A 26,220-nucleotide genomic window follows, 5' to 3' on the forward strand; every position below is an offset into this window, starting at 1 on the left:
ATCTTTTTTTTTTTTTTTTTTTCCAGAAGCTTATCTAAATCAGGTCTTCTAAATGCACCCTTTGATTCTGAGTCTTTCTTTCATGATTGCTTCCCAGGAATTATCTCCTGACTCCTCTGCTGTAATATATCTTTCTGTTGATTCATCAAATAAGTCTAAAAACATTCTGATCTTTACATTTCTCAAAATTGTGCCTCATCTAGATTTTTTTTGCCAATAACCTTAATTTTATTTTATTTATTTTTTTCATTAAGTTTATTGGTACATTTTAGGTATACAATACGATGACATTCATCATTGGGAATTAGCATGTTTACATGATATATCTTGGTTCTGATTTTTCCCCATTCCCCTGCCCTCCCTGCAACCTCTCCACCCCTCCCTATTTACAAAGACTTTGTTTCCATTTTTTCCTTTTCTCATATTTTTTCTTTTTCCTTCTTTCCTTTCCCCTACCCTTCCCAGTACCCTTTCCCCTTTAGATCTTTTCTTCCTATTTCACATTATCTATCCGGAAGACTTCCTGAAGAATAACCTCCACATGTGTTTACTTTATTACCTCTTGTTTTACCTTAGACAATTTCAAGTGATTTTTTTCTAACACTCTATTAAATTTCGTGAATGAAGTTACTCAATGACCTAATTACCGTATCTAATGACAAGAAACTTCTGATCTTTATCTTTTTCTGCACCAAACTTAAATGGCACCATTAATGTTCCTTCTTGTACTCCTATGAGCCTACTTTGTCTTACTTCCCTAGTTATTATACTATTGCTTTTCTAATGGTTGTGAAGATCCTTCTTGCTTTTTAGTCCATTTGATTCAATTATTGCCTCATCATTTTTATTACTTCATATATTCTTCCTGGGCATTGTAATGTGGGCTACCTCATATTTATATGCTGCTGAGTCTAAAGTCTAGATCTTTGAATTTTCCTCCATGCTTCAGACACACACACACACACACACACACACACACACACATATATATATATATATATGCTTTCATTTATAGATAAAACTGTTTATTGGAGTCTGTATTTGGAATCCAATAAAAACCTGAAAAATCACCTTTCCCAAAGTGCACTAATCACTTCTCCAATTCTAGGCTCATAAATCTTCTCTTAGTGTTTCTACTACTAAGAGCCTGGTTGATAAGATGAGAAATTTAGGAATTTGTCTGGACTCTGTCCTCAGTATTTGCTCTAATACATAATCAATTGCCAAGTATTAACCGATTTTATCTTCTCACCCTGTAAGGATTCTTCCTCTTCTTTCTTCTAATACTGGTATTTTCTAATTTTTCCATCATATCTAACCTAATTGCAATAATCTATTAGTATACTGTCTTATTTTCTTTCTAAAAGCTATTTAACATATGACCATCATGGAGTGATGATACACACTAATATAGTGATTGTTCCCCCCCAATCTTTTACATAGTTTCCAGTTCACAATACAATAGTTTCTCATAATTATAGAATGGTATTTAATATTCTCAGTGTAATTCTTCTATTTTATTTGTTTCCATTTCCTGTCTTAAGATTAAACTCCAACAAAATAAGAAGCTTCCAGTGTTTCATGAACTACTATATATTGACATATTTGTCTATGCTTTGACTACTCTTTTTTATTTCTTTCTTATTTCTGCAATACTATTGTTCTTTCATTTTTTTACCTGGCCAACTTTTACTCATCTCTGAGAGCTTTAGGTTTTACAGACATAGTCCCCTCCTTCAGGGATGACCTATATTTCTTTTTCTTACCCCAAATTGTCTTAGAATATCTTCTCTCATGACCTGTTGCTTCCCATGGTTGCATTCTTAATAATTCATACACCACTACTTGTACTTAATCTCTTTACATACATGTCTTTTAAATCAGAGTAAACTCTCTGAGAGTAGAATTAAGACCTAATTCACTTTTTAAAAAGAATCTCAAGTGCCTGATATAAGGCTAAAAATGAAAGATGACTTTTGTAAAAGGCAGGATTTTAAGATGGCTCCCAAGATCCCATATTCTGGTATACATCTTTTATAACCTCCCATTGTGTGTGTAGGCGTGACCATGAATATGACTGATTACCATTCCCATTATTAAGTTCCAAATCAATTGTGCTGGAAGCTATACAAAGGCAGATTTTCCTAGATTGATTTTACCTAATCATGTGAACACTCAAAAGGAAGTGAGCCTTCTTAAAGTCTAGATTTTCCACTGTCATTGAAGTAAAAGCCCCTAGGAGTTCTACAGATGCAAAGAAATTAATTCTACTAACACTTGTGTGAGTTTGGAGGAGTGCTCCAAGCCCCAGATAAGACTTGAGCCTTAGACACCACCTTAACAATGTCTGTACTTCCGAACCACAGACATCTGTAATAATACATTCGTATGATATAAAGTTGTTAAGTTTGTGATCATTTGTTAAATAGCAGCACACAAAGCAAAATACTTTTTAACCTTCTAAGACAAGTGTTTACTAAGAAGATCAGTGTTTACTAAGTTATCCAAGAGTATTGTAGTCACAGGAGAAAGCACTCAACTTATGGGATTGCCAGAGGTGGTTGTGGCCACCATGATGGGAGCAGGACAACTACTGGTGAGTGACCAACAACAGTACCATAAATGCAACAATAATTGATTTCCACTTGCAACAGTGACTGAGCTGAGAAAAGCAACACAAAAATAAGACAGTAACTAAGGAGTAAGGAAATAGGAAAAAGAAATTTTGGGAAAAATGGAGTGTAACAATTCAATAAAGTGAACTCAATAAAGCATCATTACTCCTTTCATTTATATTCTGATTACACTAAATATGAACCTGGAAAAGGTCCATATTAACTAATGATACTTTTACTCTAAATATTAAAACAAATAAGCTTCAAGGGAATAAGACATGGAAAAATAGTTTGTGACACAGAGTAAAAAGTCAGAAAAGGTCTGGAGTTTGAGGTGTTGCCAAACAACGAAGATGTGCTAGAATCTTTAGAAGGTGGTAGGAACATGGTAAATTTAATTCACTTTATGAAGTTTTGTTCCAAAGATACACAGGCAAGTAGGTGTAGAAAATAGAATAATTTATATACCCTCAAAAGTGTTTCAGGAAGACCTGGTAGACTTTCAAGATAAAACAATTCTCTGCCATTGTTGTTACCCTGACTGACATCTTTTCTTCTGTTTTCTTTCCATCTGTGCTTTTTAGAAAATTTACTTATTCCTTGAGTTTCATTTACCTCTTATTCATTCCCAAATGACTGTGGTGAACAAGATAAACCAAGATAATTCTACCCCTTTTGCAGGAGCTTGGATTGTAAGGGTTATTTGACTAAATAGTGACTTAAAAACAGGTAGGCAAGTCTTCTTTAGAGGGTCTGGGAAGTTTTCTTTCCACAGGAAAGAGAAGAAACTGTCAATCTTCTTACAGGTTCTGAATTTACTTGTTAAAGTTCTACAGGCTTTTTGCTTGCTGCTTGAGAACAGAACTCACAGATGAGACACCATTCACTGGGAAGTGGAGCTGGAGCTTTAAAATGTTGTCCCTAAACCACATGTGCTTCTGCATTTTTTTGCATAAAAAATGTTAACTTATTAGTCAATCCTCTTTAGGACAGAACATTCTATGAGCTGCATTGAGATTGCATCTAAACTGGTAATACTCACCCTGAATGTCTATTTGTTCTCTAAGCCACTTTACTATTTTTGTTCCTCTCTAAGCTTCATAATGAAATGCGCCAAGAAAGATGTGTCTCTTTGCTAGTCACTATGTAATATAAAGTCACCTTTTAAAGACATACATTTTGCAGTATGTAGGTTTATCATAGGCCCTTGCCTCTTTCATACCAACTTTAACATCACAATTGATTCCCGATAAAGCCAGAGACCTAGAAAAGGATAAGCACGCAGGTATTTTGCAAAGACATAGGCATTGAGAGATAATAGACTGGGATACCATGGCTTGTCCTGAAAAGGTGATTCACAAGGGAAGCTAAGAAATCCAAAGGTAAAGTTTTCTCACTTGTTTTGCTCTAGGTTGGGTTCAAAAAAATCTTAGAAAAGACAAAAGAAATATAATATTACATCATGGGAGCTATTAGTCATGGGACAATAGTCTTTAATGAAAGAGCAATCTCTTTAGGTAAGGTTTTGTATTTCCTTTGATTAGAAAAATGCATCACTAGATCAGCTAATATGGTAAAATCTGTAAAAGCAAAGTAGAAATACAGATGAACCGCCATGATTGCTTGTGCAATGTTTTTGAATAAAAGGAGAAAAACTGCCAACCAATATATAAAGTCAAATATCAAGTGGGTATTACTATTTTAAAATGTTTTTCGTCAAATTTTTAAAAAATAAAGGTAAATTGTTGAGCAATTTTTCAACAATTACACAAAAATCTATGTCAGCTTTATGTATATATTATCTTCAAACTTGTATTCAACTCTTTTTTTCTGTAGAAGTTTCAAGACATCAGCTCCAAATGAAGCCAGGGTCTCTTTAAATTATAACAACAGAAAAACATACAAGTGCATTTTTTTGGATTGCACAACACAGAAAGAGACTTCAGAATAACCCAATCATCTGTGTGTCAGAATGAAATGTTTCAGGTGATGGGAGATGTCTGTCTTGTCTTTTTTTCTCCTCCTTCCACTCCCATATTTTAGAATGGATACACCTGAAAGAAAAATACATTTATGAGTATGAATAAAATTTTGGTTTTCTGAAAGATAAAAATCACTACAAACTTGATCTAATAAATGATTATTCAAAACCTAAAAGATATTTTATATAATAACATAGTTCTGGTAAGTGTATGTTAAAAGAACAAGCACTTTGGACAAGACAGTTACTCTTTCAATATGGGTTTCACTGCTCCTCTGGCAGAAGAAGTGACCACCTGAATACTAAATAGTACCAATTTGGTCTGGTACTTTCCGACAGGTGGATTTGAAAGAAACATATTGTGTAAACCCGTGCATGTCAGTGGAAGATGAGAAAAATGATGCTTAGGGCAATCTGATGGTGTTCTCTAATATTCTGTGCTGTTTGTGTCTCTTCTTTGATTATCTTTATGTCCCAATTATTAGCAGCCATTAGTGCCCTGTGGGTAAAGCAAAGCACAACAAAACAAAACAAAGATCTGTCAATCTGCAACTGACAGATAGGTCTTTGAGGTTTTAGATGGATTTATTGGTTCTCTGTTTCTAAATCTGTCAAAAAGACCCAAACAATTTCCTGTCTGAGAGAGGCTGAGAAATGAGCACCTGGAAGCCTTTAATAATGATGATGCTAGGAAAGCATGATACTTTTGGAGTTAATTTTAAATGTGAATTATATTGAGTACTCAGGCTCAGAAAGAAACTCCTCTTGTGAAAGAAAGGGAAATACCACATTTCCTGAAGAGTTTATAAAATGCTGTCAGATTCTGTTTAGAAGTGGTATCAACAACACTAAGAAACTAAGTTCATTTGGGCTCCACTGAACAATATGAAATCTGTCTTGATTTTTATTTTTTTGTTTTAATTTTCATACTTCATTTTTTAAAAAACTACAGAATCCAGATTGGTGCACCATGGCTCCCAGGCAGAAGGAGGCTTCTGGGTAGGTGTGCTGCAGCTTCCAGCCTAGAGAAAGCTTCTGGGTAGACATGCCACAGCACTAAGCCCAGAGGAGACCTCCAAATCGTCACACCAGGGGTCCCAGGCAGCAGGAGGCTTCTGAGTAGGGGTCCTACGGCTCCCAGCCCAGAAGAGGTGAGCCCCGTGGGAGCCAGGAACACAGAGCCACCCTACTCCTGCCCCCCCCACCCCCTGCGCATCAAAATGAGAAGACAGGTAAACAAAGCCACAGAACCAGACTTCCAGATCACCCACAGCAACCCCAAAGGGAAATGAGATGGAACACTCTGATACTCAACCACCTGGACTCCCTGAACTAGCAACGAAAGAGGATCTGGAAAAAATGAAATCAGAAATAATTTCTCACATAACAGCAAAGATCGTGCCCATAGTGCAAGACATGATTAATAAATCTAGAGAGGATACAGATATAAAAAAATAGAGAAGCTGAGGAACATGATGGAATTCCAACATAGGAAACAAATTGAATCCAAAAAACAGATGCAAACAGATTTCCAGGAGATTAAAAACTCCACTGAAAGTCTATGCAGCAGAATGAGCCAATGTGAAGACAGAATTTCAGATATAGAAGATAAGATTGCAATTAGTGACCAGGAAAATAAAAAATTCTTTAAAATTTTAAGGGACCACGAGAAATCAATCCAGCAGTTGCTAGACGATGCAAAGAAAAATAACATAAGACTGATTGGAGTCAATGAAGAAACAGGAGAGAGTGCAGATGACATAAAAAAACTGTTTACAGAAGTGATGGCAGAAAACTTCCCAAGGAGGGGAAAAGAACTTGACATACAGATAAGCGAGGCATATAGGATTCTAACTAGCCTTGATCAAAAAAATCTATACATAGGCATATAATTGTTAAGATTCCAGAAACCCAACAGAAGTACAAAATTCTACAAGTAGTTAGAGAAAAGAAACAAATCACATACAAAGGAAAGCCCATCAGAATCACAGAAGACTTCTCAGTGCAAACCCTCAAGGCAAGAAGAGCTTGGAGTGATGTGTTTCAAGCCCTAAAGGAAAACAACCTCCAACCCAAATTGATGTACCCTGCAAAACTATCCTTCAAAATTGATGGTGAAATAAGACACTTTCATGACAAAGAGCACCTTAGGAACTTCATGAATACCAAACCATCACTCCAAAATATTTTAGACAAAATCCTAGGAAAAGACAATGAGGATCACAACCCCAGGAAGCCTAGCAGAATGAATCTGCTGGGCACGACAAGAAATTAAAAGCAAAGGGGGAGGATCAAACAAAAAGAAAAAGTCATGACAATAATAAGTCAATATGTATCAGTTATAACCATCAATGTTAATGGTCTCAACTCACCAATTAAAAGAAATAGACTGGCAGAATGGGTCAAGAAGCAAGATCCAACAATATGTTGCATACAAGAAGCACACTTAATTCAAAAGGAAACTCATAGACTGAAAGTTAAAGGGTGGAAAACAATACTCCATGCGACGGGAACCCCCCAAAAAGCAGGAGTAGCTATTCTCTTTGCAGACCAAGTGGATTTCAAACCCACACTGATTAAGAGAGACAAAGAAGGACACTACATCCTTGTAAAGGGAACAATCCAAGAGGAAGAGATGACAATCATAAATATCTATGCACCAAACACTAGTGCACCCAACTATACAAAACAAATACTAATGGACATGAAAAATGATATAAGCACTAATACAATAATAGTGGGGGACCTCAATATTCCATTGTCACAAATAGATAGATCAACTAGACAAAAAACAAGCAATGAAATACTAGAACTAAATCAAACTATTGAAGATATGAACCTAACAGATATTTACAGAGTGTTCCACCCCACAAAACCAGAATACACATCAGCTGCACATGGGTCATTCTCCAAAATAGACCACATACTCGCTCATAGAGCATATTTAGGTAAGTGCAAAGGAATTGAGGTTATCCCCTGTACATTATCAGACCATAGTGCAATGAAATTGGAGATGAACAGCAAAAAAAACCTGCAAAAACTTCATAAACACATGGAAATTGAACAACACATTTCTGAATAACCAATGGGTCACAGAGGAAATTCAAGAAGAAATCAGACAGTTCCCTCAAATAAATGACAATGACAACTCAACATATTGGAATCTATGGGACACAAGGAAAGCAGTCTTGTGAGGGAAATTCATAGCAGTGAATAATCATATTAGGAAAACAGAGCGTGCCCAATTAAACAACCTGATGCTGAACCTCAAGCTTCTAGAAAGAGAAGAGCAGGACAAACCCAAAGCTCCAACAAGGGAGGAAATTATAAAGATCAGGACAGAAATCAATGCAATGGAGACTAAGAAAACAATACAAAAAAATCAATGAAGCCAAGAGATTTTTCTTCGAAAGAATCAACAAAATTGACAAACCCTTAGCCAACCTTATCAGAAAAAGGAAAGAAAAGGCCCAAATCCATGCAATTAGGAATGAAAAGGGTGAAATTATGACAGACCCAGCAGAAATCCAGAGAATCATCAATACCTACTTCCAGAACCTATATGCCAATAAGATGGAAAACACAGAAGAAATGGACATATTCCTGGACATGTTTGAATTACCAAAGTTGAGTGAAGAAGATATAGAAATTCTAAACAACCCAATATCAATGAAATTGAAAACATAATTAAAAACTTACCAATCAAGAAAAGTCTGGGTCCTGATGACTTTACTGCTGAATTCTACAAGACATTTAGAGAGGAACTACTGCCACTACTGTTTAAACTCTTCAATGAAATTGAAAGGGAAGCAATACTCCCAAAATCATTCCTGGAAGCAAACATCTCCTTGATCCCCAAAGTGGAGAAAGGCCCAACCTAAAAAGAGAACTAGAGGCCAATCTCACTAATGAACATAGATGCAAAAATCCTTAATAAGATACTGGCAAACAGCATGCAGAAGATCATCAAGATCATACACCCTGAGCAAGTGGAATTCATCCCAGGGATTCAGGGATGGTTCAATATATGCAAATCAATCAATGTAATACACTATATCAATAGAGCCAAGGACAAAAAACATATGATCATTTCAATAGATGCAGAAAAAGCATTTGACAAAATCCAACACGCATTTATGATAAAAACCTTACAAAAAATCGGAATAGATGGTCTCTACCTCAATCTGATAAAAGCCATCTATGAAAAACCAACAGCGAATATCATACTAAATGGTCAAAAACTGAAATCCTTCATACTAAAATCAGGAACAAGACAAAGATGTCCACTATCACCACTCCTGTTCAATATAGTTTTGGAAACATTAGCCACAGCATTTAGACAAGAGAAAGAAATAAAAGAAATAAAGATAGGAAATGAAGAAGTCAAATTGTCATTATTTGCAGATGACATGATACTCTACATAGAAGACCCCAAGAACTCCACCAAAAGTCTTCTAGACTCAATAACCAAATTCAGTGAAGTAGCTGGATACAAGGTCAACACACAAAAATCAATAGCTTTCCTCTACACGAACAACAGACTCATTGAGAGAGAAATAGGGCAAATAATTCCTTTCACAATAGCATCCAAAAAACTGAAATACCTAGGAATCAACTTAACGAAAGAAATCAAAGACCTCTTCTCTGAAAATTATAGCACTTTGGAAAAAGATATTGAAGGGTATTTCAGAAAATGGAAAGACATCCCTTGCTCCTGGGCAGGAAGGATCAACATAGTGAAAATGGCTATACTTCCAAAATTGCTATATAGATTCAATGCAATCCCAATTGAAATCCCAGCAGCATACTTCATAGACCTTGAGAAAACAATCCAAAAATTTATTTGGAACAAGAAGAGACCCAGAATATCAAAAGCAATTCTAGGTAACAGAGACATGGCAGGGGGTATTACAAACCCCAACTTGAAACTAACCTACAAAGCTACTGTGATAAAAAACAGCATGGTACTGGCAAAGAAACAGACCTGAAGACCAGTGGAACAGATTAGAAGATGCAGAAACAACTTCAGACACACTCAGTCACCTCATCTTTGACAAAGGAGCCAAACACCCTCGCTTGAGGAAAGATAGTCACTTTAATAAATGGTGCTGGGGAAATTGGGTTTCAACTTGCCAAAGACTAAAACTCGGCCTATGTCTCTCACCATGCACTAATCTAAAATCAAAATGGATGAAAGATCTAAACATAAAAACAGAAACACTGAACCGGCTGGAACAGAGGTTAGGTAGAACTCTTCAAGACATTGGCACAGGAAAAGACTTCATGAACAAAAACTCAATAGCCCACGAACTAGCACAAACAATCAACAAGTGGGGTATCTTTTTACTAAAAAGCTTCTGCACAGCAGGAGAAACCACCAGCAGTGTGAAGAGACAATCCACAATGTGGGAAAAAATTTTCACCAGCGGCCCCTCAGACAAAGGTCTACTACCTGGAATCTATAAAGAACTTAAAAAAATCAGACCTCCCAAATTTAAAGACCCAATGCAAAAATGGGCATCTGAAATGAACAGACATTTCTCACACAAAGAAGTAGACATGGCAAATAAACATATGAAAAAATGTTCAACATCACTGGTCATTCGAGAGATGCAAATGAAAACAATGCTGCGATTCCACCTCACTCCAGAAAGAATGGCTGCTATCATGAAATCAACCAACAACAAATGCTGGTGGGGCTGTGAGGAAAGAGGAACACTGGTCCACTGCTGGTGGAAGTATAGATTGGTGTAACCACTGTGGAAATCAGTATGGAGATACCTCAAAGAACTAGGACTGGAAGTCCCATTTAACCCAGCTATTCCTCTGCTGGGTATCTTCCCCAAAGAATTAAAAGAATCATACCACAGTGATATATGTGCACCCATGTTCATAGCAGCACAGTTTTTAATAGCTAAAACTTGGAAACAGCCCAAATGCCCATCAACTGGAGACTGGATCAAGAAAATGTGTCTTTTTTTTTTTTTATAAAATGGAGTAGTACTCAGCCATCAAAAATGAGAAGTTAGAGACATTTATTGCTAAATGGATGCACATTGAGGTGATACTCTTAAGTGAAATAGGACACAAATGCGTGAATACTGAATAATTTCTCTAGTGTGAGAAACTGAAAGTGTAAATAAGGACTAAAAGTTATAATAGATAATGTGAAATAGGAAGAAAAGGGGCAAAGGAGAGAGGGAAGTGGGGGAGGGAAGTGGGAGGGAAAAGGAAAGAGGGGAATGGAATTAATATGAGAAAATGAAAAAATGGAAAGAAAGTCTTTGTAAATAGGGAGGGATGGAGGGGTTGAAGAAAGGGTAGGGGAAGGGGGAAAAATAAGATCCAAGAGAGTATGTAAACATGCATATCTCCAATGATGGATGTCATTATACTGTACTCCTAAAATGTACCAATAAAAAGATATACAGAAAAGTAGAAATTCATCATCAAAAAAAGAAAAACTGCAGAATCAAATTTAATCTCTTCTTCCTTATTGGATAGAATTTGGCCTCCTTTTACTCTAAAGATTATGATTATGTGACTTTCCTTAATGTAAGTAGAATACAACATTCACAATTTCTAACTGACTTAAATATCATTTTGTGCTCATAAATGGAAAATATTTAATGGTAAGTGCTGGAAGTGTCATTCTTCGGTTTACTCTTTTTTTTTTTTTCCAATAGCAGGAATTGAATTTCTACTAAGTCATGAGCAAGATACCAGAAATCATAATTAAAATGTGACAGATCTATATGTGGACCTTTTTGTGCATGTTTTGGTGTTTAGGGTGTTTTAGGAAAATCAATGGACAAAAACTAAACAGGGAATTAAGACAGTGTATTAAATGCTATTGAGATTGCCGGTTTGTAGTTAAATTAACCAGATGATTTTTTAAAAAAGGACTTACGCTTTTAAAAGCTCAACTACTTTATCCTGGGTAAAAGTAGTCAAGTGAAGTAGATGTTTTATTGATGCCTCTTGACATTCTAACATCTATGATTCAACAAATAGTTTTTTTGAAAGTGCTTGAGTATAAAATACACTGACTCAGTTACCACTCTGTCCCTTGACCCTCTGACCTTGTTCTCCTTTTAAGATATTTCTGGGAAGGGTCTGTTTGGCATGTAGATATTCACAGTAAAAATGTGGCAGTTAGTCTGATAATGCTAATTTGCAATATTATTTTAATATCACTGGTGACTTCAGGGTTACCTAGTTTTAGTTACTAGCTGAAGCTAAAATTTCCTCTTTTATAGATAGGCAGTTGGTATTAAAAACTGTGTCAAAACTTCTTTTAAGTATCTAACTATTGGCATTCTTCTGAACATATTCCATAAAGTCATGTAAGCAGCTACTTCAGAAAAAATAAGTTGATTTTATTGGTCCTGAATACCTTATGAAACTTCTAAAATAGAATCTGGAAAGAAAACTGATGGAAAAAAATGAACTGAATATACTTCCAAGGAAGGTACTAGTAAGTGACATTGGTGGATTTGACATTTTAGCACATGTCAAGCTTTGTATTAGAGTTTGCAGAATATGGCACAAATTCCGTGCATTTTCATGTCTTCAAATAGAAGATAATACATGGATGACAACTGCCAATGTTACAGCATTTTCATATTTTAAATTTTCTAATTTACATTTTCTCTTCATATTTAATTTAAACAATATTCTGAGAATATAATTTTCAAATCCACCCCCAAATAAGAAAGAATATTATGTATCTAGAATGATTGACATGGATTGCAATATTACTGAGACAGAGGAACACTGGCTGGTCCAAGTCAATTTTAAAGTTAATTTAAAAAATATATTAATTTTTCTACAAAGGGAGAAGATAATTCAAATCTGTAATGTGGTGTCATTATCACCACCATTATTATAGGAATAAAGAAATTGGAGGAGATGACAATTTAGGTCATTTGTAGTGATAATAGCTTTCAGTAGTTATAACTTTATCACAGTGCTATAAATTAAATGAAATAATGTATGTAAAAGTGATTTGAAAATTATAGTGTTTTATATAAAAGTACATGTTGGGCTTTGTGATGGCCAGTTCTTTCTTAGTTGATCATTTAATCCAAACCAATGGTCAATTCAGTCAATTCAGAGTTTTACCTCTTTTTTGTAAAATGAGTGTGCTATAGATTGACTGTTAGGCAGCTGCTGTAACATGACTTTCTGGACCCAAACAGAGTCTTGTGGGCCAGAGTGTGGAGGAGAAAAGCACCATTATTGTTGTCTGATTAGACAAACCTAGCCATTATAGAATTATTTGAAATGGTTGTAAAAGAGCTGGTGATTCAAACAGGACAGTGAGCTCCTACTGACTGGGATAAAAAGGAAAGCACAACCAGATGCCATTTCAGAGTACAGAGTGTATTAGTTAGGTTTTCTATCACTGAGACATAATATCCAACACCCATAAGTTAAAGAAGGAAAGGTTTAATTTAGCTCATGGTTTCAGGAGATTCAGTCCATGGTCAACAGGCCCCAAGGCAGGAACATCATGGTGGAAGAACATAGTGAAATAAAGCTACTTATGTCATGGTACCTGGGAAACAGAGCAGGGAAACAGTGTCAGAAACCAATGAGTTTGTGATCATATATGGTAGTCAAGATCATGGGTCCATGACCACTCAGACACATCCAAAATTGTCCTCTACTAATCTTCTAGGTGTTAATTCACTGAAATTGACATATAAGAATTAATAGTCGCAGGGAGCATGTTGGTCATGCTTATTTTGGCAGTTGTCTGGATATCTAATTATAGCACTCAGACATAATTTAACTAAAGAAACCATTGTTACATTTTTCTCAAATGTACATAATACAGAAGATAAAAAACTAGCATGTATTAAGAATCTACTTTGTGTATGTGTTTATATGCTACATTCTTTATTAACTTATTTAACAAATGCTATTGGAGATATACCAATCTGTCACATAAATGGCAATTTCATTTTACTGGGGCTTACAACAAGGTAGAGGAGTAATTCAAAAAGAAAATTAAGGTAATTTGTGATATCATAAGTGTTATGGAGAAGTAATAGTGTAGTGTTGTAGAATGATTGAGACATTGAATTAATCAGCTTTCCTGGTGCTGGGACATAATACCCGACACCCAAAATTTAAAGGAGGAGACATTTAATTTAGTTTATGGTTACAGGGGATTCAGTCCATGCTTATCTGGCTCTAAGACAGAAACATCACGGCAGGATGGTGTGGCAAAGAAGCAGAGTTCATGGTAGCTGGCAATCGGAGTTGAGAAAAAGCACAAGAGAGGAAGCTGCCAGGACCATATATAGTACCCATGGTCATACCTCTGTGTCTCACCCAGACACATGCAGAACTGTTCTTCACTAATTCCTGAGGCATCTCTCAAACCAATCAAATTGACAATTGGGTTTAACCATCACAGGTATCTTAGGTCGGGTGTTGTCAGCAAGTTAACTTTGATGCAGAGCTGAAGAAAAAAGAAAGAGTCATATTGTCAATAGTAAATATAAGAAGAAGAACATAAAGCAGCACCCAAATGTGTCAGATTTTACTAAGAGTTTCCAAAAATACAGCAAAAAAATATCATCTGATTTAGTAAAACAGAGATCATGAATAACCGACAAGACAGGACTGAAATTGAAGTTGCTGAAAATAAAGATACAGAAGTAGAGAAGTTTATAGAAAATACTTTCAATTACTTTAATATTAAAAAAACTCAGACATGGTAGTAGATGGAGAGAAATTGGTTCCCAAGAAGTAAATTTTCAAAGTACTGTATGATGCTAGGCGTCATCTCAGATCAATAATAATAATACGAATAATGATAATGATGCAAAAGTAACTATGCTGGCTTATAATACGCCAGGTATTTTACTAAATGCTTTACCTGAAGTATTAAAATTTAATATAACATCTTCCCTTCAAAGAAGGCACTATAATGGATTCTGTTTTACAGAGAGAATGGAAATGCAGAGATGACACACACAATCAGTGGCAGGGTCATAGTTTGAACCCAAAAGGTTTAAATGTAGAACATAACATTCATAACCAATTCTCTATAAACTGAAGCAGCAGGTCATAAAGAAGGGAGTTATTGAAATTAGATGCATTATGAAGTAAGGTACTTCTACCAAGTGACTCAACCTCTTGATGCAGGCTCAACATTCACACTCAAACCTCCTTGAGTCAAAAATTTCCCCTTATAGATTGCTGCAAAATCAACTAGCCCACCCCTCTCTAAAGTTACCCAACACTGTGTTTCGGGGTGAGGAAAATGGGAAGCAAACCAAGGAATTTATTACATAAAAATTGTCAACCCGAATGTGCATACCTGGTCATATTTCAGGAAGCCTGCATGGTCTTCTGAATTGAAAGCTTTATATTTTATTTAAAGGCTGTGGTCAAATACCAGTATTCGGGAGCATTCATTTTCATTCTATAAAATGGAGATCTAATAATTCTTAAAGGATTTTTGAGAGATAAACTATCTTCTGTAGGTATTTTCTAGGCTAAAAATTGTTATTCTTTGGTAAGATGTTAAGATGATGATTTTTGCTATGATTCAGTTCATCGTTCTTAGGTGCTGATGCATACCAGCCTTTCCTGAATTTTACCTCTTCTCTTGTTTCCCCCGCTGGATAAGAAAGGAACAGGAATGATATCTGCATAATAAATTGACTCAACAATTTTGCATTGTTTTAGTTGGATTCAGCCAAGAGGAGGCATAAATAGGAGAGTAAGAGTCAGAAAAAAATAATACACTACACTGGCTCTCAACTTGCCAGGCTAGTTTTAAATAGCTCTAGTTTCCTATAAAAAACAGATACTGTCATGTACTATTTCTGGTTCTGGTAACTGTTTTCTCCTCTTGCCCACTGAGGACAGGGGGTAGTAACAGTTTTCTATTTATCAGTGTCACTATGCTTGACTATACTTTGGTGCCTTCTCCAAATACACTTTAATTACCATTTTTGACTATGAATGTCTGAAATCTTGACCATGCTGTTAACCTGGAGATCTCATTTTGTTTTATTTTCATACAGTGGTTTCTAATATTTCACCAGTGGTTCTTTTTAAAAATCATCCTCTACAGAAGCATCTTAACATTTTAAGTACTGGCTCCTTAAAACAAATAAATAAACAAACAAACAAACAAAAAACTGGTGGTGCCATCTTGTAATTCTAGCACTTTGAGAAGCTGAGGAGGGAGCAATTTAAGTTTGAGCCCAGTTTGGACAACTTAGCAACTCAGCAAGACCTTGTGTCAAAACTGAAAAAACAATAACAATAATAATAAAAGGGATAGGAATATATAGCTCAGTGTGAAAGCACTGAGCTTAATCCCCAGTAGAACCAAACAAATACACAATCAATACAACAAAATGACAGGTAAAAGCTAACATTAAAATCTAGTTTAAATATAAACAAATGTTATCCACTATATTAGTTACATATGTAATAAATACTTTTTACATTTTATGTCTTGCTTTATTTTCTGATAAGCAGGAGTTAAAAATATCAATTTGTTGGCTGGGGATTTAGCTCAGTGGTTCCGCTGCCTGCCTCACAAGTGCAAGGTCCCAAGTTCAATCCCCGTTACCAAAAAGAAAAAATCAATTTGGCTTAAATTTGTAGCTTTTGTTTAATGAATTTTAACATATTTTATAAACTATATAAATTATTTTCTATTGAAGCTTTATACTTCTATTTTTTAGTGATTAAATCTGGGTGAAATTAATATTGTATTATTATGTGAGTAGGGATAAAGTTTCATTTTTTTCTATAGTAATTACCTATTTAATAGTTCATTTTTCACCATTAGTAATATCAACACAATCAGAAGCTAAATTGACATATCCCCATTCTTTCTATTGGTTAATTTTTCTATCCCTATATTAACATCATTCTTTTCATGTAGATTCAAAATAAATCCTAATAACTCTTTAGTGTTTCCCACTCTACCTTGATTTTTTTTCCTTTCTGAATGCCTTTGCTATTCATGACATTTTGCATTTCCATCCAAATTTTAAAGTTAGTCTGTCAACTGCTATGCAAACATGTTGGCATTTTAATTTGAATTGCATTAAATCTATAGGTTATTTTAGGAGAATCGACATCATTGTGAGTGATAAAACTTTTAACATAAGTGTGATACCTTCCATTTATTCAAACTTTATATAAAGTCTTTGAATAACATCTCATAATTTTCTGAGTCTGAGTTACATATCTAGATATCTCACTTGTATTTTTGTTACTGGAATCTATAGGTTTTGAAAAATTATATACTCTATCAATATATTTGGATATTGATTTGTACCCAATTGTTAAATATTTTCTTTAAATTTAATAATTCATTTGTAGAATTTTTGTCCTTTTTGTAAAATCTGCTAGCATATTTTTATATGTAGGTAATAAAATTATCACAAATAATATAATACTTAATAATTGTATTTTTATGGATAATTACTACTTGTCTTTTATTTTACTGTCCAGACCAAAACCCCCAATAATTTCTACCGTAAAAGACTTTATTTACTTGTACTTGATATTTAGAAGAATGTTTTGCAAACTTTAACCTTTATATGCAATGTTTATTTCATATATGTATTATATAATATATACATGTTCATGTATATATTTGTCACATCAAGATAATTTCCTTATATTTCTAGTTTTTAAAGATAAACAATGTTGAACTTTGACAAATGCCTTATTTGCATTTATTGACATAATTAATGTTTTTATTTTTGTTAATTCATTGACATTTTGGAGTAAATTTATTGCCTTATAATATTAAACTAATAACTTCCACTCAGAATACCATAAATTGCGAGTGATGCCGATTGTCTTTTTAAATGTTTCTGAATCAAATTTCTGATATTTCATTTAGGTTTTTGTACCTATATCCATAAATAAAATTGGTCTGTACTTTTCCTTTCTCATTCTAATATTGTCTCAACCTCATAATTTTTGTTGGAAAATCTTTCTTTCTTTGTTTCTCTATTATTAAAAAAAATGAATTACTTGTTCCTTTTGTGTTTAGTAGATCTCATCAGGGAGACATTGGGGTGGTAGTTTTCTTTTTGGAAAGTGTATAAATTGTTGATCTATTATTTTTTATGGTTATTAAGTTGGCTGGATATTGATTCTTTTTTGTTTACTATGGAATTATTGGCCTTAGGAATTATTATGGCTCCCGGTTTATAACTAAGGAAACTAAGCTCAAGAGCTCATCCATCTCCCTACAGTTGCTCTAATGGAATATTCTGAAGGCCAGAAAGCTGATTTCAAACTCCAAGTGCTTTTTTTTCCTGTACTGGGGATTGAACTCAGGATCTTGAGCTTGGCAAGGCAGGTGTGGCACCACTGAGCTAAATTTCAGGCTCTAGTCTTTAAACTGCTATGTCACACCACTTTTTAAGTTATACATTTCTGGATATATGTCCATTGATTCTAAGTTTTCAGGCTTTTAGAGATAATGATATATATGTTTCATTTTTAGACTTTAGTGGTCTATAATTATTGTTTCAATTTTAGCCTAATTTTGCATGACAGTTTTAAATTTTTATTACCTAATCAGAAATATCTCCCCCCTCACTATCTATCTGGGCTATCTAATTTCATAGATTTGGTTCTTGAACCCTGGGCTTTGCACCTACCAGGGAAATGTCTGCAGCTGAGCTTCACCCTCAGGAGAAATTTATAATCTTTATGAGCTGGTTCACATAATCAACTTTTGACTTTATTTCGTATGTCGTATATTGCTTTAGGAATCTCTTGCATCCTTTTGTTTTCTCCATAGTTCTAATTTTACCATTTTCCTAATTTAGGCTGTCTGTAAGTTTGGTTTATTAATATCCAATATATTTTCCAACATTCTGAAAGTCTTCACATGAATAATTTTACTTTGTTGTTTTTCGTAATTCCTTCTTGATTTCCTCATAAACCAGTGAGTTATTTAGAACTTTGAAAAATCTTTCCTCAAAATCACAGTTTTTCTATTTTTGTTGTTAGTGTTGCTATTTTTAAAAATTATATATCATTTCTTTGTACACATTCTCAAAAAATTATGAATTTAAACAAATAATACCAGTAAAGTTTCAGTCAGCAGACAGAAATCACCTGTTATTTCAATATACTTCCATATAAAGAATTATGTGCTAAGCACAAAACAATAAACTACCAGGAGCATAAAAGAAGACTTTAAGTGATACTTTCCTCAACTGAATGTTGCTACTTCTTTTGGATGCAGCTTTCTCTAGCATCATCATTTATTTGGGGCACCAATAGAAGCTCTTCCATGGTTTCACTGAAGCCTTCTTTTCTCATCTCATCAGGTAACCAAGTAGAGAAGATTCTGTGTCATCCAATCTACTTTCCCCAGTGCCACCTTTGTGATGTGTTACAATGGTAATTTGATTGTTCTTCTACTCTTCGTTATATTTCAATGGCCTTTTCTTCCTTTGGTGATGAAGATATTTAACCTGCCTAAAAGAATGTTTAGTCTCTAACCAGTCCTGGTTTGTTGTCCACTTCCTGAGTGGCTTGCAGTCTCCTGCTGCATAATGGGGTGAGGTGTGTATCAGCCCTTCTCTCTACTTTGTGCAGGAGTTTTAACTGTATCGCTTCTTTGCATTTGATACACTTAATATGTAGTTTCAATCTTTTCCCCTATCTCTCTTTCACAACATTTATATTTAGCTCATCAGATTCATATTAGCCATCACTTAAAAAAATCTTTTCTCCTCCTCAGATGAAGATCAAATGTGCTCACTTAGGATCCTGATCAGATCTGTGCCTTAGAATTTATCAGGATACATTTTGTACTGTTCCCAATTTACAGATGAATAAAGCTAAGAATCAGAGTCAGGTACAGATTCAATGGTACTTCTCAGTTTTTCCTTCTAACTATGTTATTATTTAAGGGATAGAGATAATCTAAATCACAGCATACATAAAGGTAAAGCAATTCTAAATGGAATTTTTTAGTTAGAAATTGCAAATGTTTTGAAAAAGAGGTTTTTAAAAAAGTGAAATAGTACTCAGAAAATCAATATATAATATCCATTCCTCTCCTCAGCTTTCTGGGTATTGCAGTTTGAAAAAAGCTGCTCTATTTGTGTTTCCTGTAGTATCAGAAACAATACAAATCCACGTACGTAACAAATCATTTGTGAGATAATGACAAAGAGGTAGACAGCTTAAGAAAAACAGGAAGAATCCCTATGGTACTTTAAATATTAATCAAAACATTTTTCCTTAGGAAGACTTATGGTGAACTTGAGATTAACAGCATGAGTCATATCCAGTCCAGACCAAGCCAGGGGTAGGAGAAAGTGTCAGTTTAGAATTCATTCCACTGCAGGGAAGATGGTTGTACAATTATCACAGAAATAAATTACATAAACATAACTGAGTCGTACGATAAATCTTTACAAAAGACTTAAGTATTCCTAAATTTCATGGCATTATTATTTCACCAAATTTACTGCATTCTTGCAGGATTATTTGTCTATGTACTCAAAGGCAGTAAAAACAGCTGATAGCTTAACTATTAGGAACCCTGATTTTTGAAATCCCACTCCTTTCCCTGCTTTGGGGCTGGGGACATCTTATTTTATAAATAAGAGGTTAAGATTTATAATCTCACAGATATAAACTTCAAAAGTCAACTATGCTATTTAGCAATTGATGACTTTGGGCATTTCTACTTGATCTTGGGAAATTTCTTTGCTTCTATAAACACAGATAATATCTTCACCTTGTAGTTGCATAAAGATGACTAAAATTAAATATCATTTACAAAGCAACAAACTGGTGAACAAACTTCAAGTTTACTCATGAAAAGATTATCTATTGGTTTTCATCACTCTCAACATAGTGATCTGCTTCAGGTGATGTCTGATCCAGAGTTGAAGCAAGAGTGGAAGTGGCTCTGGACATATGCTATGCATTCTAATCTCTTTCCCTCGTTCCTGTTGCAGTCACAGCTTTTGCTTCCATTTGTCCTGTCAAAATACTCTTGCAGATCATCATATTCTTCCCTCTTCATCCGACAGGAAGTTCAGGAAAAAGAAAAAAAAGATATCTTGGGCCAGGGATTTAGCTCCATGGTGCCGCCGCCTGCCTCGCAAGTGCAAGGTCCTAAGTTTGATCGCAGGTGCAAAAAAAAGTCTTGGTTTTAGGTATATCTACCAAGGTTAAAAGATTCAAACTGACTGGATGGCGTTCTGCTGTATGCTGCCCTTAGAACCGTGGGCCACGACAGAGGGAATGCGGTTGGTTGATTTCTCAATAAACTGCTCTTAGTATCCTGCACTCTTCATCCCTGGAGCTGAGAGTTGACCACTATTATCCTAGATGTTGTGGGCTCAGAGGGAGGAATAAGTTTCTAAGAAGAAATTAGGCGAAGGAGGTCTGTTGTTCCAGGAGATAAGTTAACAAAAGAGCCCAGAGAGGGCTTAGTCTATAAACAAAATTTTACTCTCTCATATAAAGATGTTAATTCTCACTGCATGCATGACAGATCTCCACATGTGACGATATTAGATAACAACCAAACAACCCAATAAAATTCCAATCTTTACTCATAACATTTCATTCTCCCTTGTTGGTTTTACAAAAGTGATGTTATGAATTTCTTCAAACTTTTAACTAGACTTGTATTGGTTGTTTTTGTGTTTAGTAGGGTAGTTTTTATGATTATCTCCCTTAAATAATAAATATGATTAACAATAATATAATGAAAAGAAAAATGTTCTTTTCAAGTATATTTGAAATAATATATTAGCCTTGTAAATTATATTAGTTTGGATAAAGGAAGAAGAGTAAAGCAAAAAATTGCTGGGGTTCAATAGCAGGATCATGTCATAAATAATATTCAAAGGAGCGACAGTAAAATAGAGTCCACTGGGGTAGGACAATTAAATGGGAGGAAGCATCTTGTCTATATTTAGTGCCTTTAAACAAGTGAAAGTTAAATTGGTCTTACAATGATGGTGGCAAGTTGTCCTAGATCTGTCTGTTGCAGAGCTGTCACTGTTAAGTTGATTTCTCACTAAACTGCTCTTCCTAGTATTATGCAGTCCATTTTATTGCTGCTTTAGAGAAAACTTCTCCCAGTCATCTTGGATTGCACGCCATTCTAGTTGTTTTGACTTAGTGTTGAAGCTTGCATTCATATCACAAATGATACCATGTCTCAAATTTTTCTTCAACTCTTTCTATCCCCCAAAGCCAAAGTCAGTTTCTAGCAAGCTTGCTAGGATTTGGAAGTAATACAAAACAATGTGTTAAGTAACAATCTTCTAAAACCCGCTGCTTTCTGATAGAAGAGGAGGGGAAATTTTGTGGTTCTTGTTGCATGATGCTTGGGTATGCTGACTCAATAGAGAGTTGTGTAAATAAATTGGCATGAATTGACTGGTATTGGATAACAAAGTTGGCTGGAACCTTGGTTGCTGCAATATTTATGGTGTTCAAGTAGAGTTCTACCCTAAATGGAAATTCAGAAACATTATTTACACTAACACAAGAGGAAGTAGTTGAGGTATAATAGAATTAATGGGCTTTCTGGATAATATAATCCTTGAGATTGTTAAAATCTCTTACCTTTGGCAATTGGAAAGAAAGCGGGAAACATTTTGTGAACTCGAAATAGTCTTGGATGCTGGTTTTTGTTTTGGGACAACCTAGAGAATATAATCTATCCTATTTTGGCTAAACCTTAACTTCTGTGGGTAAAAATATATGGTGATTCAGGCAGAAAAGACAAATAGCAGAAAAAGATCCTGGCGTGTGATTTTCATAAAGCAGTTCCTTAAGGGACAAAGTATTTCATTAAATCCTCAGAAATGGATATTGGACCAACATAGGATAAGACATTTGGTGACCTTTGCAAGGGACACTTTGTCATTTTAACCTCTGTCCCTGCCCTGATTTCCTGGCTCTTCACAGAGGGTTGGGAACATGCCCCCTTATGCCCTCCTCTGCACTTTAAAGGGCAAGTGACAGTTAATAGTGCTTTTTGTTCAAAAGACTGTTACCAAGTCAGTTTATGTAAACAAACTTTTAACATATTTCTCAATGACTATTTTGATTTGGCAATAATTTCAGCACCAAGTTTTAAGTTTGAACCTTTAGATCTGCCAGGATTGAGCACAAGCTTGCTGGAAGAAGCTCCACTCTGTCTATGCGAAGATTTCACAGTTGCAGGTCATGGAGGAACAATTTAGAGGACTGATTTTGTTTGGTGCCATGAAGGGCGCTCTGGAGGACTGGAAGAAGGAAACTACCTCACATGGTTAAACACTGTATGCTCTGGGAGTCGTTTTTTCATTGTGATCCCACCAGGAGCAGCCTAAGTACAAGAGATAGCTCATAGTGTCATCAGTTAGTGTGAGCAAAGGGCACCAGGAAAATGGCTGAAGTTCAGTAGGAAACTCATTACCATAGTATCTTATACTTTTACAAAAGCTTGTTTCTAAATGGAGCTACTCTTTGACCATTAAGTAAAGACACTCGTGGCTTGCTGCAGCATAGCAGCATCTTTATGGCCTGGGTATCACTTTCATGTTAAAAACACCAAGTGACAAGAGCCACAGCAGCTGCCCTTGGGTCAGGGTGAGTCAGCGGCCTGAGTGTAAACAGGACTCCGCTGCGGTTCTGACCCTGGCTGCTGATTGCTCCACTGTTCTCCCACATCCTGGTCCTGTTTCCTGATACTGAAAAAAAGTCTATAAACAAGCTGTTGAGTCATCATTAAACTTTGAGCCATTAAAAATCACGTGTTTTCTTAGACATTTAATGCTGCATTCCCACTTTACCTTACTTTTTAAGAGTGACTGCTTTTAAGTCAGCTTCAGAACACGCTGGGAGACTGACCTTGTTCAGGTCAAATTGCAACAATGAGGGCTTCAGAATGAAGCCCTCTGCCCCTTCCTCCCAACCCGCCCACACCACAGAGCTGGGACAGTCACTTCCCAGCGACTCTCACCCAGCTGCTGAGGAGAAACCAGGCCCTTAGGAAGATGAAGAGGGATTCTGACATTTTACCCAGATGCTGATGAACAGCGAAGACAGAACAAATACAAATCTTCAGCCACAGATTTAAAGAAACGATATAAATATAGCACTATCTGACCTTTGGAGAGAGGAAAAAATCTGACCTTTGCAATGTTCAATTCTTACCTTTATCAGAGGCAACACCTCCTCAATATACTGTGTGTCGACACCAGTCCACATTAAATTTTCCAGCTCATATGGTAAAAATAGTTTCTGTATGTATTTGTACTGGGGATTGGATCCAGGTGTGCTCTACCACTAAACCACCCCTCCAGCCCCTTCGCATCTTTTTTATTTTCTACTTTGAGACAGGATCTCAGAAAGTCACAAAGTTGCACTGGTTGAGCTGAAACTTTCCATCTTCCTGCCTCAGGCTCCCTCAGTGTTGGAATTACAGGAGTTCATTACCACATTCATCCAGGACATAACTTTTGTAATAACCTATTTTAAATACAAGAATGTACCAACTCAAATTAAATGGTTTATTATTGTCTATTAACAGCTATATCAAATGAGCTAGCAAAAGATGTTTCTTTTCAGAAGATCTTATTTGTTGCATATGAAAAATAATTTAAATAAATCAATATATAGGTTAAAGACTGCAGAGACAAAGCTTTGTAATGTAATGGTTTAAAAATAATTTAATATATTCTTTAAAAAGAAATCAACAAAATAAAACATTTTGCAGATTCCTCATTCCTCCACCCTTCACTCTGTCTATGCAATTAATGACTCCTCTCATGCTCTTACTGCCTTGGTCTCCTCTTATACCCTCAGTAAGGAAAAGTATACAAGGGATATTTTATTTCCATATGTCATGGAATTTCATAATGCAGTTTGAAAAAATATCCTTCAAAATACATTTTTAACTTGTAGAATTGGATGAACTGTATGTATAATCATTTTAAATGACTTACCTATCTCTGTGTCCATTAAAATGTGAGCAGAACCCCTTCTTAGGTGAGTTCTAGTCTTCAAATAGAGTTTTCTACAATAAATTTTGAAAAATCAATTCAAGACTTTGGAGAACTGAAATATGATACATGTATTTTTTCCTCAATAAACACTCCTCAAAGTGAATTTTTCAAAAAACATGTTAGAAGTAATATGTAACTCTAAATCTCAAAAAGCCTGACTATCCTAAACTGTGCTTATGAAGTACCAAACACCAATTTAGTTAACCCTGCTTCATGTAATTATTTAATCTCAGAAAAAGGAGTTCATTTGCACCTCACTCTGCAAATGTCACTCAGTTATATACCTAACAGGTAGTATGAACAGTTGTATTATAGCAACAACAACTTTAGGGGCTGGGGCTGTAACTCAGCAGTATAAGATGTGCCTAGCATGTTTCAAACTCTGGATTTAATTCCCATTACACACAAGCACACACACACACACACACATATCTGAAAACACTTTAATGGTCAGATAGTGTCCCTATACCAAATTGCTCTGTCTAGTAAAACAAAGTGGGATTTACCCTGGGCTTTATTTTTACTGTGGATCCTAACTAGAAATGAAGAAAGAATAGGCTTTCGGGAAGAAATCACTGGATGTGAAGAGGTTAGAATTCATCATGCACCTGACATGGGAAGCACATTTGCCTAGTGAGTACCATTTGGCTGCATTCCTCCCCATTTCTGCATCTTTTCCCCTCAGTTCATTCCCTCCTTCATTCCCATCTGCGTCCCTGTAGACTTGTGGGCTTTTCCTGTGCATAATGGAATACAACTGTTTATCACCAGCTCAAAGCTTTTTACATTTAGCAGGATTTTCAGTGCCTTTCTTCATAAAGGAGCCAGGACTACTGTTTCAACACATGTATTCAATCTGCATTGTTACCAGTGGTCTACACGTGCGGTTAGGCTAAGTAAGTAGCTCAGTTTTGTAGCAAAAGTGCCTTTAAAGGCTTGAAGGTGAAGAAAAATGTGAGAAAATTTAGTGTTATTTTACAGCAGCAATTTTTGAAGAAATAGGTATTAATAGGGAAAGGAAGTAGAACAAGATGAATATTACAATCACTGTTTAAAGACAAACATTTTTTCTTTTGTGCACTTCACAGTAAATATCATTTCACAATAGCATCTTTAAATTACGAACCCTTTAATGCAGAATTCTTGCTCATTGTAGTGTGACCCTTTGCCTTTGGTATCTCTCACATCCACTGTCTTTCTCCCTTCCCTGTCACTGCCCAGCACTTGCTTCTTTCTTCAAGAGTGGAAGGGATTAATGATGAATCTAGGCAGAACAAGTGATATGAAAGCACTTCTAGCCAATAAAAGTTGCAAGGTCATTATTAATAGGGAAGCTACTAGGAGCTTGTTAGTAGGGAGCCTTGGCGCTCACAATATATACAACTGGAAAAAGTGATAGTCGGATCTGTAGATGAGGGGTGTTTGGGCAGAGATGTAATGTTCGGATTCGTGTGTTCATGGACCCTCCACCCCAGATGGCCCAGTTTTACCCACAGCAGAGGCGGTATGCTGCTGAGAGAGAGCCTGTTCATTTTCCACTTGAATGGAATCTAAAAGCACAGAACTCTCACAAGAAACT

At 35.4% G+C, this 26,220-nt stretch overlaps 1 long non-coding RNA gene across 1 annotated transcript; it reads right to left on the minus strand.

The window, feature by feature from the left end:
• Positions 1-1,577: 1,577 nt before the first annotated feature.
• LOC147827613 (uncharacterized) lies at positions 1,578-25,882 on the minus strand. The gene is made up of 4 exons (XR_015451857.1): positions 25,768-25,882; positions 24,582-24,652; positions 13,926-14,068; positions 1,578-4,669 (listed from the first exon to the last, which is right to left on the minus strand). It is a non-coding gene; the product is annotated as an uncharacterized LOC147827613 (long non-coding RNA).
• Positions 25,883-26,220: the final 338 nt, after the last annotated feature.

Source organism: Heterocephalus glaber, unplaced genomic scaffold (genome assembly GCF_053883595.1).
Source record: "Heterocephalus glaber isolate CG9 unplaced genomic scaffold, H.glaber_assembly_v1.0 deba00001442, whole genome shotgun sequence".
NCBI classification, from domain to species: domain Eukaryota; kingdom Metazoa; phylum Chordata; class Mammalia; order Rodentia; family Bathyergidae; genus Heterocephalus; species Heterocephalus glaber.